This window comes from Cryptomeria japonica, chromosome 10 (assembly GCF_030272615.1).
Source record: "Cryptomeria japonica chromosome 10, Sugi_1.0, whole genome shotgun sequence".
Classification (NCBI taxonomy): domain Eukaryota; kingdom Viridiplantae; phylum Streptophyta; class Pinopsida; order Cupressales; family Cupressaceae; genus Cryptomeria; species Cryptomeria japonica.
In genome coordinates, this window is record NC_081414.1 from 73010225 (window position 1) to 73025461 (window position 15237).

Consider the following 15237-nt stretch of genomic DNA (forward strand, 5'->3'; position numbering starts at 1 on the left):
TTGGAAACAAGAATAACATCAAAAGAAAGAAGCCTATTTGCAACTACTGTGGAAATCAAGGTCATACTGCCAACATGTGCCAAATCAGAAAAGGTAAGCAACCGAATGTCACTAAGTCCAATGGCTATTGTTACAATTGCAATAAAAATATGGTCACACATCTAATCAATGTAGGACAAAGTCTGTTAACAATTATCAGAAGGCAAAATTCAAAGGGTTTTGCAAAAACTGCAATAGATATGGACATAGTACCGAGAAGTGTTGGTTTAAACAAAAGAACTATATGTGGTATGCACACCGAGCAAATGCTAGAGGTTACCGAACTCACACAAATCCTTACTGACAGTATTCTACAGTACCATGGGATTGCAATACAAGGATATGGTGTAAATGTTGTGGAAGATATGGACATATAAGTGCCAACTATTTTATAAGGTTTGGAATGAACAACTGAAGATCATGGAGAAATCCTGGTATGACATGTTTTCATTGTCACAAAGTTGGACACTTAGCTGGAGATTACAGAGATCAACCTAGAAAAGACACTGAAGAAATAAAAGAAAAATTACAGATGATTTGGAAAAAGAAGGAAATTGTGTCAAATGAAGAAAGAACCTTACCTACCGAGTTAGGTGTACCTATTCCAAATTAATCGGTAAAAGTATGAAGGGACTGCATTATCTCAAGGTTAAATCTTAATAGTTCCTATTTTATTATGTACTTAATTCAAATCTGCATAATTAAGATGTATTAGTAAGATTGAAATTCTATCAAAGTCTTTTGGAGCACTTTACAGGAAACCTGTCAAGTCGGTGTATACAGGAAACCTATCTAGTCGGTGAATGAAGGAAGTTTGGTTACTCGGTTAAAGTGGAAAAAGGAAAGAAAGTTAAGTGGAACCGAGTGCATTTAATGTTTTTGACCTAACCTGCACAGAGCTTGATAAGGCATATGGTGTACTTAAAAGCATTTTTGCGGTCACTTACACTTACCAAGTTTTCGAGACAGCAGAGCAAAGCGAATCCAAGGCAATCAAACCTCCTAAAAAGAAAATTCAAGGTATTTACATCAATCTCAATGCATTGTTAAGCTAGTTTACCGATCTTATCTAGTTGCCATTATCTGATAAGTATAAAGCATCTGTCGTTTGAAAATCCTAAAACCCTAATGATTCTTTGTTAGCTTTTATCTGAAATCTACAATGGTGCCCAAGATCCAAGATCCCATAGTTGTCAAGAATGTAGAGAAGCCCTCACTAAAATACTCTTTGACTCCCAAAGTTGCATCTGAACCGGATGACAAAACCACCTTTTCACTCATCCCGGATAGAGTGTTGTTATTTGAGGATGTGAGATTCTTCACCAAATGTCATGTTGAAGAACTCGCTCATGTTGAAATTAAAGACACCTATGATGAACTGTGCACCGATGGTAAATTGAATAGCAAGTATGAGCACATTAAGATCAAGGGATTAACTAAAGCCCTAACCTATCCCCGTGTGTTCAAACCCCAGTGGGTTAAGTTTGTTCTAAGCAGAGTTCACTATGATTTCATGTGGCTAGAAGAGCAACCATTTAAGATTACCAAGGAAATCATTCATCTAATTACCGGTTACCCCATTTATAATCATGCCCGAGCCCAAAAGATAATACCACAGAAGGAATTGATCAGTTTAACCAAAGTGGAATCAAATTGCAGAGGATTGAAACTGAATAATGTCACAGATGAAGAACTAAAATTCTCCATAAGAGTAATGGGTCACTGTTTCTTCCAATCAGCAAGGGAAAATAGTGTACCCTATGCAACAATAGACCTAGCATACAAAATTATGAAAAAGGGACTGCAAATTGATCTATGTGAGGTGTTGCTGAAGAACCTGTTTGAGAATCTGAACACCATCAGGAAGCCAAAGAAGAACAACTCGGCTAATACACTAAAGTTTGGATCATTACTTGTATGCATGTTTTTCTATTTTGAAAAATTCTTTCCATCAGTCGGTAAAGTTGTTTGGGAACTACACCGACCAATCACCCATCAGATCAATGACTTCATCAAGAAGTTAGGTGATAATTTCAATGATATTATGGATGATTACTTCAATAAGTTCCAAGACAAAATGCATAACAGATATAGAATTCCACCCCAGCTAGTGGAGAAATACAAAAATGACATATGTTTTGAAGTAGACACTGATTATTGTTATGTGAATACTGTGGAACCAAGAACTCAATCTTTGACACCGATGGGTTATGAGATTGATTTCGACATCATACAACAACAAATTGATGCATTTCTCACATTATCGAGGCATGCTACCGAGCTGAGGTATGGAACCTATGAAAAAGTAAAGGAAAAAGTAAAAATGAGCATTGTAGTACCCAAAGCTACAAGAAAGGAAACAAAGATGATAAAGGCATTATCGGAGAAATTCAGAGAAGATTCTTCCTTCACACCTATCAAAGGCACTTTAGCTATTACCGAAGAAGAATCTAAAGCCCAAGAGGCAGCTATAACACTGAGCACTGAATTGCCTAAGGGTAAAGTGTTGAAAAGAAAGAAATTGGATTCATCAAAGGCCTCACCAACTCCTCCAATAAAACAACCTAACACTAGAGCATCTACAGCTTCACCGAGTAAGAAAACAAAGAGTGTTACTATTCCCAAGGTAACAAAGACCTACAAGAAATCTACTTGGAGACTCATTTTGGCAAAAGAGTCTAGTGATACCGAATCAGAGGATGCACTTAAAGATTGTGTATGATTTTGAGGTCATCTAACCAATGAAATATTTTGCTTGGTTATTCATTTGATAAAACATGTTTGTAAGATCAAAGCAATGAAAGGATCACCGTCATAAGAGATCTATTTATACAACATGGATTAAGATCAAAAACATGTAGCATGACAGAAAGGAAGATATAGATATATATGAAGCAAGACATGTGAAAGCACCAAGTGTTATGATTGTTACAGGGACACAAAGGTCACCGAGACGGATTTCAGAGAATAGTCAAAGAACAGAGTAAATAGAAGGGTTTACCGAGTTACTATATGGGTTACTGAGGTATGCTATAAGCAAGGTAATCTATTCTGAGCACATAGAATTTTCTATAACATTCCAGATGTAAAGTTGTAGATATTTGTAATGATTTTATTGTAATATTTTGAAGTTGTAAGAGAAACCTTTAACAGGGTAAAAGACTCTAATCAAGTCTATAAATTGTAAAGCCTCTAACCAGGTGCAGCATTTAGTTTAAGTGTTGTAAAATCCTTTAGCAAGGTAGATCTAACAGATCTTGTTACTCCTAACAGGGTAAGCTATCAGAAATAGATAAACATGTAGCTCTAACAAAGCACTCTTTATTATTGCAGTAGTGAAGTTGTGGGTGCCATCCCCACCGCAATTTTTCTCTCTAACCAAGAGTTTCTGCGTAACCAAAATATATGTGTTATGGAGTGAATCATGTATGATTGTTATCTATTTGTTTTATCTTTATATTATGTTACTGCACTATTCGGTTTATGCATAACATTAAAGTTATTGTTGAAGAAAAATTTTGGAGTACTGATTCACCCCTCCCCTCTCAGTACATTAGCTTTCCATATTGGGCCTAACACAACATTAGTTCAACATCTCACAATATCCAAGACTCATACTTACTCAAGTTGGGTAATTTGCTCCATCATGAACCATGAAGCCTCCAAGGGTTGTTGACCATTACCACACCTATTTTGGGTCAGACATGACTCACATGGACTAGATCAAACACTGGTTTTAAGGATTCAACACCATATCCTATAGCACCTTCACAATTAGGCCTATTTGCTAGTAGCCCTTCGAAACGTGTAAAGGGACCTTAAGTCCAAACTTTCCCAAACACCCTAGAAAACAAATCATAGATTCAAATACCCTTTTGGGTCTTACATAGTTCCCCCAAAAGAAAAGGTCAAGGTCTGAAACCGGTGAAGGTCAACTATCCTAAAGGGCTAATTAGGCCTCCATTTGTGAAGAAACTATATCCAAATGACCAGCCTATACAAGCATAACCCCATGAGAATATGGTGAACCATAAACCATCATGGATTCTAGGGTTACATGCCTAGAATCATCGCCATTATACTTCTAGGGTAGCTTTGTCATTTAAAGACTAGGTAGCCACATACAGATGTCTACCTAGTGTCTGTTCAAACACACATCTCCCTTGTTCCTCCTACAAAATTATTTTGAAATATTAAAATACACTAGCCATACTTTCATTTCACCCAATCCCGTGAGTCTCAAATTGACAAATTGCAAGTTATGGCCATTGGGAAGCAAAACCCTAGGTAAACCTTGGTTTTCTGGGCAACTACAACAAAATTGGGATAATAGGAGCAGAACACACAATCTAAACCTCAAACCAAAGCCAAATCAAAGGTGACTCACTATTCTAAAAAATTCACATCATTGGGAATCGGTCCCAATCTGTACAATGCCGTACCCCGTACCAAAACTCCAGAATTGCTTGAAAAACTCAGAATTTCATTAGTTTGCAATCATCAAAACTTTCCTCCGTATAGTCTAACCTTGGGAATTGGATCCTCAACATCTATATACCTCTCCACAACTTCTCTCAACCAAAAACAAGAGGTTAGAGCCATTGGAGGAGTTCAAACAAGCAAACATGCAAAAATTGCATCAAAGTTGCTTATGCCTTGGGTTAAGACTAACCCCTCCTAAAACACCCTAGAAGCACTAAAACTACTATTATAAATATTTCCTACACATAATTTATCCCCTTTTTTCCAAAAGTCCCAATTGTCTTACAAAGATGCCAAAATAGGAGTTTGGCTCACAAGATGGGGTATTTTATTACAAACACACAATGCATGATTGAAACATATGTAAAACATCTTAAAGACATGTTTGATGCCTTATCCTTCCTCCTCTAAGCCTGATTTATCAACTTGAAGGGGTGCTTCTACACCATACTCCCCGAAAGAATAATTCTCAAGTCCACTTGAGATGAGAGCCTGCAGGTCTACACCACGGTCTTTGACCTGTTGTTCTATCATCCACACTGCTTCAGAATCAGGTTGTCCCTTCCAAGCCACCAAATACTCCATATAAACATTTTTCCTTGTTCTCTTTGCAACCTTTGTGTCTAAAACCTTATGCAACTTTGGTGGTTCATGTTTGGGAATCTCATCATCTAAAATAACCTGAACTGTTTCTTCTCCTGCATCAACACTACATTTGTAAAGAGTTAAGTCACATACATTAAAGATAGGTGATAAATGAAGATTGTGTGGGAGTTGAAGTTCATAAGCATTTTGGCCACATTTTTTCAAGATTTGATAGGGTCCAATCTTTCTTTGCATAAGCTTTGCATATCTTCCTTTTGGAAGTCTTTCCTTCTTCAAGTGAACCCACACCAAGTCTCCCACATCAAACTGGACATCCCTCTTCTTCTTGTCAGAATGAGCTTTATATCTTTCTGTAGATTGTTGAAGGTGAGATTTAACTTGGTCATGGATCTCCTTAATGGCGATAGCAAAGGGTTCCCCATCAGCACTAATGACTTCTCCTTGAGATAGTTCTCTTAACTCCATCACACCCCATAGGTGGATGCCATATATAACCTGGAAGGGTGACTTACCAGTACTTCTATTCATTGTATCATTATAGGAGAATTCAGTCTAAGACAATATACTATCTCATCTCTCTCCATGCTTTCTAGTCAAACACCTTAGCAAATTTCCCAATGCCCTCTTTACAACTTCAGTTTGGCCATCCATTTGGGGATGGTAGGCTGAGGAGAAGGATAGATTTGTACCAAGCTTCTTCCAAAGGGTCCTTTAGAAGTGTCCAATAAATTTCACATCCCTATCAGAGACTATGGTCAAAGGCAAACCATGTATCCAGATAATCTCCTTGAAGAACAAATCTGCAACATAGGAAGCATCACAAGTGGTTTTACATGGCAAGAAATGTGCCATTTTACTAAACCTATCCACCACTACAAAAACACTATCATATCATTTCCAAGTCCTAGGCAATCTTAAAACAAAATCCATACTTATACTTTCCCATGGTCTTGAAGGAATGGGTAAAGGTTGGTATAGGCCTGCATTTGTGGACTTCCCCTTTGTCTTTTGGCATATCACACATGTCTCCACAAATCTCCTAACATATGTCTATAGTTTGGGCCAAAAGTAGTGCCTCTTCACCAAATCTAGTGTCTTGTCAAGGGAAAAGTGGCCTGCCATTGCTCCACAATGTTTCTCCCTGATTATATTTAGTCTCATAGAGAATTTGGGTATGCATAATTATGCACCCTTAAACAACAATCCATTTTGAATAAAAAATTCAGAGCAATCAACATGAAACCGCTCATCAAATGAAGCGCATACCTTATAGATCTCTCCAAAGTCTTCATCATCCTCATACATGGCTTTCAAGGAGTCTATTCCAACACTCTCCAACTGGATCTGATTTGTAGTTAGGACTCTTGTGCTCAAAGCATCTGACACCTTCTTCTTGACCCCTTTCTTATGCTTAAGAGTGAAAGTGAAGGCTTGTAGGGTTTCCACCCACTTCATATGCCTGTGATTCAACTTTTCTTGGCTATTTATAAAACTAAGCGCCTGATTGTCTGTGAAGACTATGAATTCTTTTGGCAGCAAGTAGTGTCTCCACTTTTTCAAGGATTGTACTAAAGCGTACATCTCTAGGCCATAGGATTAATACCTCCTCTTTGCCTCATTTAACTTCTCACTGAAGAAGGCAATAGGCCTTCCTTCCTAACTGAGCACTACCCTAATAGCCATGTGACTGGAATCACACTCCACTTGGAAGATCTTGTTGAAATCAAGTAGGGAAAGGACTAGTTGCTCTACAAATTTTCTCTTCAATGTTTAAAATGAGTTATCTACCTCTTCTGTCCAACTGAACCTGCACTTTTGTCCTCCCTTTATGGTATCAATCATAGGAGAACAAATATGGCTAAAGCCTCTTATAAACTTCCTATAGAATGTGGCTAAGCCATGGAAGCTTCTAACATCATTCATTGTTCTAGGCATAGGCCAAGATAATATGGCACTCACCTTTTCTTGATCCATTTTCAACTCACCATATGAGATTACAAATCCCAAGTAAATGATCTCTTCCTACATAAAGAAACACTTTTCCAAATTGATCATTAATTGCTCTTCATACAATCTTCTTAGTACTAGGTCTACATGTTTTAGGCACTCTTCTTTGATTTCACTAAATATTAGAATGTCATCTAGGTAGACTATGACAAATTTTCCTATGAAATCCCTCAAGACTTCATTCATTAACCTCATAAAGGTACTAGGTGCATTAGATAAGCCAAAGGGCATGACCTTCCACTCATACAATCCCTCATTTGTTTTAAATGTAGTCTTCCACTCATCTCCTGACCTAATCCTAATCTGATGATAGCCACTTTTCAAGTCAAATTTTGTAAAATATCTATCACCCCCAAACAATCTAACAAATCCTCAATCCTAGGCATTGGATATCTATACCTAATAGTAATTTTGTTGATAGCCCTTGAGTCGGTGCAAAGTCTCCAAGTGCCTTCCTTTTTGGGTGCCAAGACTGCAAGGACTACACATGGGCTCAAACTTTTTCCAATCAATCTAGACTCCAACAATTCTTCAACTTGTTTTGCCATCTCAACATTCTGATCCGGTGTGAGCTTGTATGATGCTTTATTAGGCAAGGTGGATCCAGGTATAATATCTATGCAATGTTTTATATCCCTCATGGGAGGTAGTGACCTTGGCATGCCATTAGAGATGACACCCTTGTATTTGTTTAGTAGTTGTTGCACTGAGGGTCAACCAACCTCAATCTATCTTCTTTCTTATTTTTAGACTTCTCCACCTTTGTCACTATTGGACTAGGAATAAGGGCATAACAAACAATGCCTTCATCTACTATGTTCTTCATGAATTTCTTTCCTCCTAACACCAACACCTTGGCCTCCTTTGGTTTAGTTTCCTCCTCACTCTCCATCAAAGGTAACAACTCAATCACTTTGCCATCTTTGGTGATGGAATATGTGTTCCTAGCACCATCATGTTGTGCCTTCAAATCAAATTTCCATGGTCTCCCAAATAGGAGATGGCAAGCATCCATCTTTGCAATGTCAAGCAACAATCTATCCTTACAGGTTCCAATCTAGAATTCTACCCAAGCCTGCTCTTCCACAATAGCATGTTGACCTTGGGTGAGCCATGAGACCTTGTAGGGGCAAGGGTGAGGTAATCTCCTCAACTTTATCTTCTCCACCATTTCTAGAGGCACAAAATTTTCAATTGAACCGAAATCTATTAGAACCTTGCATACCTTTCCACCCACTTTGCAGGTGGTCTTGAATAGAGACTTTCTCTATGGGGGCTCTTTGTCAGCCATCTTCATGGTAGTTACTACTCTTCTAATCATCAAAGCTTCACCTCTTTTAGGGTAGCCATAACTATTAGGGGTATTGACACTTTGGTATGTATTTGCACTTGCCACACTTTGGCAATCAGCTTCTAGAACCAAGTTACTTCTCCTTTCCCCCATGGAACTAGTAGGCTTTTCAGGACATCTGTTGGCCATGTGCCCTTCTTTATTGTAGTTATAACATCTAATTGGACCTCTACCTTGAGACCTTCCCCTAAATGGTGGTCTTCTTCCTTCTCTAATTGTATCCTCCATTGTGATTGGAACTACTCTCTCCTTTAGTGCCTTCTTGATTGGTTTCACCTTGGTTTCCAAAACCATTTCCCTTACCTCTAATAAAACTTCTTCTACCCCTCTATTTTCTTCCTCTTCCTTTATTATTCTGTTCTTGCCTCCTTTTTTTTTTCTCTTCCACCTTGATGGCAAGTTGATGGCATTTACTAAATGTATCCGAGCTAAGGAGATTTAGTTATTATTGAATGTTGTACCTTAATCCATTTAGGTACCCAGAAACTTTTTCACTCTCTTCCTCCTTTGTCTTAGACTTCATACATAGCCTTTGGAACTCCTTAGTGTAAGAGTTCACATCCATCTCCTTCTTGATATTTTGTCTTCTATTATGAAGTTGAATTTCATAATCTTTGGGTACATAGGCCTCCTTTACTAAGGCAACCATCTTCTTCCAAAAAACAATCTTGGGTTTGTTATCCTTCTCTCTTTCCTCTTGGACAAAGTTCCACCAATTTAGGGCGGCTCCCTTCAACTTGGACTTAGAAATATTCACCTTCTGGTGCCCTGGAATGTCTTCACATTCAAAGAAACTAGACAGGGACTCTATCCAATCTACCACTACATCTGGTTACATCTTCCCAGTGAAAGTTGGAAAATCAATCTCCTGCTCCATGGTTCTCCTCTCCATGGATTTGAGGGTATTAAGGAAGTGCCTCTAGTCAAAAGGAATCACCTCTTCCTCCGGAATAGGGATCTCATCTTCATCCCCTTCTTCACCACTACTAATGCCCCCATCTTCCTTCCCATCTACTCTGCCCCTCAACCTCTCTAACTCCATCTGCATGGCCTTGTAAGCATTAGCATGCTCTCTCACAATATTTTCCAATTCCATGTTGGTGATTGGTCCCCTCAGGACTTCTTCTTCTCCCTCTACCATTTCTCAAATCTCTCTCTCTTTACCAAAGCCATTACTAGTTCTGATACCACTTGATGCAGAGCTCTCCTTGTATCTTGCCAAACACTCCAAGATGTATGACACTGCCCCCTCAACACAACAATAGGATCCTACCAAGGCAAGGCTCTACAACATTAGTTCAACATCTCACATTCTCCAAGACTCATACTTACTCAAGTTGGGTAATTTTCTCCATCATGAACCATGAAGCTTCCAAGGGTTGTTGACCATTACCACACCTTTTTTGGGTCAGACATAACTCACATGGACTAGACCAAACACTATTTTTAAGGATTCAATGCCATATCCTATAGCACCTTCACAATTAGGCCTATTTGCTAGTAGCCCTTCAAAATGAGTAAAGGGACCTTAAGTCCAAACTTTCCCAAACACCTTGGCAAAAAAATCACAAATTCAAATACCCTTTTGGGTCTTACACAGTTCCCCTTAAAGGAAAGGTCAAGGCTTGACAAACAAAGGTTTGAAACCAATGAAGGTCAACTGTCCTAAAGGGCTAATTAGGCCTCCATTTGTGAAGAAAATATATCCAAATTACCAACCCATACAAGAAAAACCCCATGAGAATGTGGGTAACCATAAACCATCATGGATTCCAGGGTTACATGCTTGGAATTGTCGCCATTTTACTTCTACGGTAGTTTTGTTGTTTAAAGACTAGGTAGCCACATAGAGATGTCTACCTAGGGTCTGTTCAAACACACATCTCCCTTTCTCCTCCTAAAAAATTCTTTTTAAATATTAAAATAAATTGGCCATACTTTCATTTCATCCAATCCCATTAGTCTTAGATTGACAAATTGCAAGTTATGGCCATTGGGAAGCAAAACCCTAGGTAAACCCTAGTTTTCAAGGCACCTACATCAAAATTGGAATAATAGGAGAAAAACTCACAATATGAACCTCAAACCAAAGCCAAATAAAAGGTGACTCACTATTCTAACAAATTCACATCATTGGGAATTGGTCCCAATCTATACGATGTCATACCGCATACCAAAACTCCAGAATTGCAGAAAAACTCACAATTTCATTAGTTTGCAGTCATCAAAACTTTCCTCTGTACAGTCTAACCTTGGGAATTGGATCCTCAAGGTGTATATACCTCTCCAAAACTACTCTCAATTGAAAACAAGAGGTTAGAGCCATTGGAGGAGTTCAAACAAACAAAAAGGCAAAAATTGCATAAAAGTTGCTTATGACAACTTTTGACAACTTTTGACAAAGTTGTCAAAATGTCATTTCTCACCTCCTAATGCCTTGGGTTAAGACTAACCCCTCCTAAAACACCCTAGAAGCACTAAAACTACTAGGATAACTATGTCCTACACACAATTTATCCCCTTTTGTCCAAAAGTCCTAATTGGCTTACCAAGATGCCAAAATAGGAGTTTGGCTCACAAGATGGGGTATTTTATTACAAACACACAATGCGTGATTGAAACATATGTAAAACATCCTAAAGACATGTTTGATTCCTTATCCTTCCTCCTCTAAGCCTGATTTATCAACTTGAAGGGGTGCTCCTACACCATTCAACTTATTAAAATCTAGTAAACTGAATTCTTAAATGAAAGCATCAAACTAAAATCTAAAAAGATACAGTAGACAATAAAACCAATGCATAAGAAGATATGTGGAAACCAAAGATGGTAACACCACTGTGAGAAATATTTCTAGGATTGACTATTCTAATCCATCCTCACAATTGAATAATTTACAAGTTCTTAAGGCACCAACCCAAAGAATCACCAAATACCCTTATTCGAGCACTGACTCATCAATGATCTAAGTACCAACCCAGAATTCTCAAAGCACCAATTCTAAGACTATTACAATAATTACAACTAATTAAAGCTATGTGATTTCCTCTTACAAAATGTGTGAACAAATATTTATACTTCAAGTAGATTTTTGGATTTATGAAAACAATTCCAATTATTTCTCTACAATTTGAATACAATATGAAATGATAATTCTACAAAAGTAAATTCTCTTTGTTATTTGAAAAAACTTTTCTATAGACTTGATAAAATTATAATCAAAATTTGTCGCACATATAGATTTAAAAAACAGTTCCAAAACAGAGAATTATCAAAGCATATTTAAGAGAGAATTTCATTGATATACCTAATGTTCACTTTCAAATGAGTTACCTTCCTTGTCAGCAAGTATCAGGATGACACCACCTAATCTCATATTTCAGCTAGCATATTGTATTTGGAATAATACCACCAAAATTGATGCATACAAAGTATCTATCAACATTCAACTCTTTCTAATATGTATTTGATTCCTCACAACTCCAATTGTTTCTCAAAATATGTTAAGCACATAAGATTCTACACTTAATCCCTTCACACAGTAAAATCTCTATTTTTTAGAATTTTTATAGCATAATATATTTCTTTTCATCTTTTTATCAACCACTTACACCCACATATTGTTCAAGTTTTGAACTTTATTCTTTATTCTTTCAATTGATTATTTCATTCAATGAGCCAGATAGATGGGGGAGAGACCAGTCCTAGTTAACTCCCAGTTATGACATGGAAACTTTATATTCATCTTCCAAAGGCATAACCAATACTACCAATTGACAAAAGTCATGAATAGAAGGTTTACTTCACCTTCAAGAAGTTCAATTTTCTCTCGCTTCACATGCACAAGTTAAAACTTCAATTGAGAGAGTATCTTTTGGAAATTATGATTGGTGACTCCCAGTTCCAACACATGATAGCTTTGTAGTGCCCCTCCCTGTTTCATCTTGTCTTTTTGTACATCAAAGGAATATATTGATCTATCTTAGTCTACTTTATGATGATTTGATGGTATCATGTTATGTACTAGCCCTATTTCATGATTGTATTGGATATGATGATGGATCTATATTTGATCATTATTCATGATGGATCATATTGCTTATGGGATTTTGATAACATTATGATTATGCTAACCCTACTCTATGATTATGATGACTGAGTTGATGCTACGATGTTTGTGATTATCTTCTAGTGTCTTCGTGATTAGAGACAATGGCATACCACTCATTGCGAGCACGATATGACGTTGCGATTCTCTATCACTTGTCTGATGATTTATGATGTATATGTGTTGTATATATATATATATATATATATATATTGTATTGTGTTTAGTGGTGAATACAAGATTGTAGTTTCTAGCCATCGACTTCACCTGGTCTGAGCATATCTTTATCCCAATGGCAAGTTGTTGGAAATGGCATGTGTTTCCCTCTCATACTCTAGGCTTAAGTTGATACCCTTGTCAATTAGTGTCTTCGCTTCAGTCATTGGCCTACATCATGTGGTATGTTGTTCAACCTTATGTCAAGTTGCCTTGTGGGTTTGTGATTATTTATTAATTAATAATTAATCGGTTTATATAATTTATAAATATTATATTAAATCAATAAATGACATTAATATTTTTTTATTTTTTCAATAAAAGTGGACATGCCACTAAACTATTTTTATTAATATATTCAATTTTTGTTTACAACGGGTTCAAAGGGAATACCATCAGGAAAGAGCCAGCAAGAAAACCTCCGATTGCAGCCCGAAAAAGCAAAAAATTAAAATAACCCAAATATCCCATTTACAAGATCAGTCTAAAACCGACCACCCATTACATAGCTTTAGAAATGTACATATCATGTGTCCAGATGCCATCCAAAAAATGGAGATAACCACACAGCCCCATAAGGCCAAGATACCACTGAATTTGAAACTACAGAAGCAACCTCATAGTGAATAACCAGGCCGCATCAAAACCTCTCAAGATCGCAAAAAAATCAAACAATTCCTGAGATATAATCCTGCATCAAAAAGAGATATGAACCAAAAATATACCTGCATAATGTAATCAAGTCAAAAACCAATATTTTGAGCTCTCATCAGGAGGTCCCCTATCCTCTCTCAAAGGAGGGACAATCTGCAAGGGGAATTCCAACCTTGGAGGCATTGAAACCAAAAAACCAAAAGAGAGCAACGAATGTAATGCCATAAGCAAAACCAAAGCCTTATCCACAAACTGAGGTGAAACCCAATCTAGTAAGTTTTCAAATGATTTCAAAGTATCCCCAAATCTATCACAGATTAAACCCATTCTCATTTCAAATAGTAGTTCCCCACACTGCCCATTGTCCAAAAGATCAAAGTGAGGAAGAAAGCCCCCATAATAAAAAGACCCCAGCTCAAAATGATAGCTATCCAGTGCAGACCTAACAAGCTCCCAAAAGTATATTGAGGGAAGTATGAATGAAGAAACCAAGAGTTGGAGCAAACCCTCATCATACAAAATGTCATAACAAACAATAAGAAATCGAGACAAAATCTCAGAGCCAAAAAAATTAGAGCCAGACTGCAACCAGAGACTCCCCACCAACCTACGTACCTCATAATCCACCTAAGGAGAAAACAAACGGAAAAATTTACAAAGCATCTTAGAACTACTTCCCGTATCTTCATTTGAGACCGCAACTTGGCATTCAACAATAACCTTGTATCATGAAAGAGCAAAAACATTCGACATATGCATACCCAAGAAAGAACCACAAAAAGCCTTATGCAAAATACATAAATGATGTCATCTTTTAAAGACATCTACAGACAAAAACGTGAGCAAGAAGTGCCAACACAATTCATGATTACAAATGAAGGCAATCAACAAATTTAAAGCCCGTAAGAGATATCTTCATAATTGAAAACATTAATAGCATGATACTTCTCATGGTACTGGTGGCAGAAGAACACTATATGAAAGCACCCCATCAGATGCAATTAAGAAATGCTTACCCAATCATGATCAAAACACAAGTACCATGACAGATAACTTCGAATAGGCAATCCTTTTGTGCAACATAAAACAATCAAAGCACAGATAACACTTGTGCGAATGCAGACTGAAAAGACCTTGCCCAGTACTGTACAATGACAAGCCACCACCCTAAAACCATTGAAGGTAACCACCCTTGTTGCCTATGCCAGATCGTAACCATACTTCATAAATGAAAAGATTTTCTCAACTATCAAGCATACTTGCCACCTGAGCATATTCAACAAACATGACTGCCTCCAAAGGAAAAAAGGCAAGAAGAAATTCAAAATTGCCATATAAAAAGAGGACCCCCAAATCTTAGTGCAAATATTCCAAAACCGAAGCAGGGATGTCTTCCACATTTACATCACGCAGATTAGCATTACTGTCAATAGCTAGATTAGCCAAGAAATCTGCAATTTAATATTAATATTTAATATTAATGTGCGATTATTATTATTTTTGGAGAATTATTACTCATTAATATTTATTTTATGGATTTATATTTTATTGGTTATTTGGAATTGTGGAAATTAATTAATCAATTACTACATAGAGTCATTAGCGTAAATTATTAAATAATGGTTAGTATGAATACAATATATTTATACATATGTATTTACTGGGAGTTTATAATTAATTAATAATTAAATTGGTAGAATTATATTAATTGAGTATTTGTGCTTATCATTACATCCATCTATTTATTTATTATTTATTTGATTATTTGTTTATT